Source organism: Myotis brandtii, unplaced genomic scaffold (assembly GCF_000412655.1).
Source record: "Myotis brandtii unplaced genomic scaffold, ASM41265v1 scaffold1299, whole genome shotgun sequence".
Classification (NCBI taxonomy): domain Eukaryota; kingdom Metazoa; phylum Chordata; class Mammalia; order Chiroptera; family Vespertilionidae; genus Myotis; species Myotis brandtii.
In genome coordinates this window covers 625,000-631,738 of record NW_005354591.1, presented here as the reverse complement: position 1 = coordinate 631,738, position 6,739 = coordinate 625,000, and the positions used below count along the sequence as shown (strand labels likewise).

General features: G+C 40.1%; 1 protein-coding gene across 3 annotated transcripts in view; it reads right to left on the bottom strand.

Moving 5' to 3' along the window:
* LOC102252157 (chromosome unknown open reading frame, human C4orf19) overlaps positions 1–6,739 on the bottom strand; it is a 60,778-nt gene that overhangs the window by 17,437 nt on the left and 36,602 nt on the right. Inside the window, exon 1 of one of the 3 annotated variants that reach the window (XM_005859737.2) lies at positions 1,198–1,292. The exons of the other annotated variants lie outside the window; for them this stretch is intronic. The gene's annotated coding sequence lies outside the window, so the exon portion shown is untranslated. Of the gene's footprint in view, positions 1–1,197; positions 1,293–6,739 lie in introns of those variants that run through there. 3 annotated transcript variants of the gene reach the window in all.

Here is a 6,739-nt window from a genome sequence, read left to right as displayed (position 1 = left end):
CACTACACTGGAAGTTCCTTGATTCAAATGATTGCATCTCATTATCTTTGTTTCTTCAAAAAGGAATTCAAAGTAGGATTTTTGCTATGTACTGAATTGTAAGAGGAAAAATGCCAGAAATCCATGAAAGCAGGGATCTGTTACAAAAGAAGGAATATTAAATTATTCTTATTTTTGGAGGCAGACAGACAGGAAGAATGGTGGTTCCATAAACAGGAGAGCTGGAAGGAGAACCGTGTGCAGTATTTGAGAGATCCTGAATTCAGCATTTAGCTTAATGAGCTGACGTGATGGATGGGGAGAAGAGTGGCAGAGAGAACAAATGTACCCAGCCACCTTCCATTAAAAGAAAAAATGGGCATAAACTTATAGAGCAAAAAAGGAGATAAAACAGAAAGTCCATGAATGTGCCCTTGCCAGTTTGGCTCAGTGGACAGAGCATTGGCTTGCGGACTGAAGAGTCCAGGGTTTGATTCTGGTCAAAGGCACATGCCCAGGTTTCAGGCTTGATCCCTAGTAGGGGGCATGCAGGAGGCCGTCCCTCAATGATTCTCTCTCATCATTGATGTTTCTATCTCTCTCTCCCTCTCCCTTCCATTCTGAAATCAATAAAAATACATTTTAAAAAGTCCATGAGTGTGCAGTAACGGACCTAGTAAATCAGCAATGTAGATAACCAAGGACTAGCTGAACATAGACTGTAGAATCTTTAAAGGCATCATGAAGGTGGGAATGAAGAGGGAAGGGCTAAAACCAGGACAGTTTGGAAGGTGTTTAAGAAGCAGTTGGGCCCTGGCTGATTTGGCTCTGTGGATAGAGCGTCAGACTGCAGACTGAAGGGTCCCAGTTTCGATTCTGGTCAAGGGCACAGGCTCGATCCCCAGTTGGGGGCGTGCGGGAGGCAGCCGATCAATGCTTCTCTCTCATCAGAAGAAAGAAAGAAAGAAAGAAAGAAAGAAAGAAAGAAAGAAAGAAAGAAAGAAAGAAAGAAGTTGGTTCCTAAATCCTTTTCTGCACTCGGATTTCAGGTGGTTTCCACTCTCCATCTCAACTAAAGAATATAAGTATAGCATCTGGAAAGGGTAAAACAGGGTTTCTGGACCCGGAACACAGTAGGGAACACACAGCAAAGGGCAGGGGTACTGAACCCCAAACCAAGTGGTTAAGTGTGTAAATATGAAATGCTGAGACCCTCACCTGCTCCCTGCCCCTTCACTCTGGGATTGCTGGCAGCCGCTCTCTCGCCCTCTCCAGACATCTGAGGAAAGTCTCTTACAGGAGAGACAGAGATTGAAACCAACCAACCAATTAACAAGAAAACCTCTGGAAACAAAGAGGGAGAAGAAACAAAACAATGGACAATAATAATTTTCATCATGTCACTTGCATGCAAAAAGAATAAGAAACTATTGAATAGTCTATTGAGAGCTTCCCCCTGGGGCCTCCCCTAAAATCTCCACCCTGAAAACCCTTAGGACAAAGGAACCACTGTGCTCTCTGTCCCAGGCACATTACCATTAGCTTCCTCACTCCCAAGCTCTAAAGGCCGTTCCTTTATCTCAATAACTTGTTTCCTAAACCCATTTTTTTAAGGAATTACTTTTCATACTCTATGATTTATCAAATAAATATTCTCTTACAAAAAAAGAACAAAAAACAAAAAGAACCAAACTATTAAGAAAAATCAGAGAACAGCAACAAAAAAAGCTCTTGGAAATTAAAACAAAATAGCAAAAATGAACTTTTAAATACAGAATCCAGGAGAAAAAGGTGAAGAAATCTCACATAAAGTAGCAAAAGAGATAAAGACGTGGAAAATGAAATAGAAAAGATAAAAACATTAGAGGACCATCCAGGAGGTCCAATATCCATATAATTGGAGTTCCCTAAAGAGAAAGCAAACAAAGGGTGGGGAAAACTTTGTCAACAAAATAATATAAGAAACTCCCTCATAACTAAAGGACACGAGTTTCTAGATGAAAGCACTGACCAACACAGTGGATAAAAATAGACTCAAGCCAAGATACAACATTGTGATATTTCAGTTGTAAGTATACAGAACACTGAACAAATGGGAAAAAAGGGCCATTTGTTACCTCCAGTGAAAAATAAAGATCTTACAGGCTTCCAGGAAAAAAAAAAGAGAAAGAAACAAAACCCCAGATCATATACAAACATAGGCTGGGGATCAGAATGGTTTCAAACTTATTAATAACACACACACACACACACACACACACACACACACACACACACACACACATCAATCCAAACCTGGCCAAACTACCAATTAAGTGAGAGGGCAGGTTAAATATATTTTCAGATATATAAAACATCCATCCATATATCTTCCCTCCTGGGAAGAAGGCTATTGGACAATGTAACAAGCAAATGAAGAGAGAATCCAGGAGGAGAAGGCAAGAGAAATAGGGAATGGAGCACTAAACACAGGAGAGAGACCAAAGTGTCCCCAGGATGATGGTGCCCAGAGATCTCAGAATGCCAGCAGTGTGCACAGGGAAAGGGCAGCTCATTCAGCTGGAGAAGGTAAGAAGGTACTGGGCAGTTTTCTATCCCCTGCACCACCATTCATTTAGAGCAGCAATTCTCAACCAGGGTGCTGCAAGAACTTTTACAACATGCAATAGGTGACTGTTTAGTCAGGGGCACTGACCTCTTTTCCCTTAGGTCGTCAAATTAAAAAATGACAACAGCCAACACAATAGCGTTCTGGTGTGAATGAATAAAAATTATACTTTTTTGGGGGGGGTCAGATCAGCAAAAAGTATAATATGTTTTTTGGTGCGCCGCAGAATTTTAGTAATTAGCTTATGTGTGCCATGAGATGAAAAAGGTTGAAAATTGCTGACTGAGAGAAATAATATTTAGAGGCAAACAACCAAAATAATCAGCTAAAAAGTGATTTCCTTTGAGGAAAGTGATCAGGTGGAGCTTCATTTGAAGATTTGGAAATCGAGCCAGTCATAACAGCAATGCCCCGAGGAAGGGTAAACCAGATGATAGAAAGCCAGGACAATAATGCTTGTGAAAATACCAACTCACATCCCTTTAACCTACATTAATTATTCAACTTCTAGCACTGTGGGCCCGGCCAGGTGCTCATAAATGATCATAACGGGATGAGTAAGACAGAAAGTTTACAACCCAGTGAGGTAGCCAAAACAGAAACAAACAATTATGATCCAGTGATATAAGTGAGTTCATAGGCAAAGTATAATAAAAATGTGGGCACCAGCAATCAACCTTCCAGAGTCCTCTAAGGCTGCGCAGTCCAATATGCAAACTCCCTGCCAACGAGCCACATGTGGCTAGTGGCTACTGTAGTGGACAGTGTAGACCGGTGGTCCCTAACCTTTTCTTGGCCATGCCCCACCTGAGCATCTCTAAAATCCTGAGGCCCCCCACCCTGTGACATATTTAATTCTTATTACTCAAAAAGTGAACTCCTATTCACATGGAGGAAGCCTAAAGGCCATTCACTTGGTCTAAACAAGCTTCCAAAGAACATGGCATCCATGAAAGAGAAACATAAAAGAACAAAAGGACAGTTGAAGTACTGAGGAAGAAATCACTAAGAAATTGTTAAAAAAAAATGTAGTGATACAGAAAAATAGCAAATAAAGTTTCAAAGCATGTAATAGAGAACTGAAATGCATAAATATGTCACAATATATGTTTATATACTGTATGTGAGGCCCTTAGAACAATAAGAAATGCAAAAAAAATTCACTGTTAATAACTCATTCTCAAACTGCCCCCCCTTAAAAATCAAATTTGCCCCCTTGTGGGGCATGTGCCCCACGTTGGGAACCACCGGTGTAGACCTAGAGCATTTTCTTTATACAGAAAGTTCTATGGGATGGTGCTGGTCTAGAGGTTCTTTAAAAAAAAATTACATTTTTATTTTTCAATTACAGTTTACATTTAATCAAACTATTAAGAAAAATCAGAGAACAGCAACAAAAAAAGCTCTTGGAAATTAAAACAAAATAGCAAAAATGAACTTTTAAATACAGAATCCAGGAGAAAAAGGTGAAGAAATCTCACATAAAGTAGCAAAAGAGATAAAGACGTGGAAAATGAAATAGAAAAGATAAAAACATTAGAGGACCATCCAGGAGGTCCAATATCCATATAATTGGAGTTCCCTAAAGAGAAAGCAAACAAAGGGTGGGGAAAACTTTGTCAACAAAATAATATAAGAAACTCCCTCATAACTAAAGGACACGAGTTTCTAGATGAAAGCACTGACCAACACAGTGGATAAAAATAGACTCAAGCCAAGATACAACATTGTGATATTTCAGTTGTAAGTATACAGAACACTGAACAAATGGGAAAAAAGGGCCATTTGTTACCTCCAGTGAAAAATAAAGATCTTACAGGCTTCCAGGAAAAAAAAAAGAGAAAGAAACAAAACCCCAGATCATATACAAACATAGGCTGGGGATCAGAATGGTTTCAAACTTATTAATAACACACACACACACACACACACACACACACACACACACACCAATCCAAACCTGGCCAAACTACCAATTAAGTGAGAGGGCAGGTTAAATATATTTTCAGATATATAAAACATCCATCCATATATCTTCCCTCCTGGGAAGAAGGCTATTGGACAATGTAACAAGCAAATGAAGAGAGAATCCAGGAGGAGAAGGCAAGAGAAATAGGGAATGGAGCACTAAACACAGGAGAGAGACCAAAGTGTCCCCAGGATGATGGTGCCCAGAGATCTCAGAATGCCAGCAGTGTGCACAGGGAAAGGGCAGCTCATTCAGCTGGAGAAGGTAAGAAGGTACTGGGCAGTTTTCTATCCCCTGCACCACCATTCATTTAGAGCAGCAATTCTCAACCAGGGTGCTGCAAGAACTTTTACAACATGCAATAGGTGACTGTTTAGTCAGGGGCACTGACCTCTTTTCCCTTAGGTCGTCAAATTAAAAAATGACAACAGCCAACACAATAGCGTTCTGGTGTGAATGAATAAAAATTATACTTTTTTGGGGGGGGTCAGATCAGCAAAAAGTATAATATGTTTTTTGGTGCGCCGCAGAATTTTAGTAATTAGCTTATGTGTGCCATGAGATGAAAAAGGTTGAAAATTGCTGACTGAGAGAAATAATATTTAGAGGCAAACAACCAAAATAATCAGCTAAAAAGTGATTTCCTTTGAGGAAAGTGATCAGGTGGAGCTTCATTTGAAGATTTGGAAATCGAGCCAGTCATAACAGCAATGCCCCGAGGAAGGGTAAACCAGATGATAGAAAGCCAGGACAATAATGCTTGTGAAAATACCAACTCACATCCCTTTAACCTACATTAATTATTCAACTTCTAGCACTGTGGGCCCGGCCAGGTGCTCATAAATGATCATAACGGGATGAGTAAGACAGAAAGTTTACAACCCAGTGAGGTAGCCAAAACAGAAACAAACAATTATGATCCAGTGATATAAGTGAGTTCATAGGCAAAGTATAATAAAAATGTGGGCACCAGCAATCAACCTTCCAGAGTCCTCTAAGGCTGCGCAGTCCAATATGCAAACTCCCTGCCAACGAGCCACATGTGGCTAGTGGCTACTGTAGTGGACAGTGTAGACCGGTGGTCCCTAACCTTTTCTTGGCCATGCCCCACCTGAGCATCTCTAAAATCCTGAGGCCCCCCACCCTGTGACATATTTAATTCTTATTACTCAAAAAGTGAACTCCTATTCACATGGAGGAAGCCTAAAGGCCATTCACTTGGTCTAAACAAGCTTCCAAAGAACATGGCATCCATGAAAGAGAAACATAAAAGAACAAAAGGACAGTTGAAGTACTGAGGAAGAAATCACTAAGAAATTGTTAAAAAAAAATGTAGTGATACAGAAAAATAGCAAATAAAGTTTCAAAGCATGTAATAGAGAACTGAAATGCATAAATATGTCACAATATATGTGTATATACTGTATGTGAGGCCCCTAGAACAATAAGAAATGCAAAAGAATTCACTGTTAATAACTCATTCTCAAACTGCCCCCCCTTAAAAATCAAATTTGCCCCCTTGTGGGGCATGTGCCCCACGTTGGGAACCACCGGTGTAGACCTAGAGCATTTTCTTTATACAGAAAGTTCTATGGGATGGTGCTGGTCTAGAGGTTCTTTAAAAAAAAATTACATTTTTATTTTTCAATTACAGTTTACATTTAATATTATTTTGTGCTAGTTTCAGGTGTACAGCAATCATATACTTTACAAAGTGTCTCCCCAATATTTCAAGCACCCCCCGGCACAGTACATAGTTCTTACAATATTATTATGTTCCCTAGGCTGCACTTTATATCCTCATGACTATTTTGTGACTGCCACTTTATACTTCGTAAACCCTTCCCCTTTTTCACCCAGCCCCCCAATAGAGGTTCTAAAGTGGGGAGATATTTTTTGCAGCGTATTCAAGTACAGTAAAGGCCTGAGGGGGTCACATTCCATGGATCTATTAGTAAACAGAGACTTACAGAGCTTGATGTTTAACCAGCTAAGTTATCTGCACAACCAATGGAATTTTCACTCTGCTAGAAATTTAGTTTTCAAGTGGGCCATCTGGAGCTAGGAAGGGGATTTCTCACATCTCCTGAGGCTGTTTGGCCACCCACAGTTGTTGGGGGCAAATGCTGCTGGTGACCAGAAGTCTGGGAGTCTGTGTGAAAGCAGCTTTGCTTAGTGGAAAG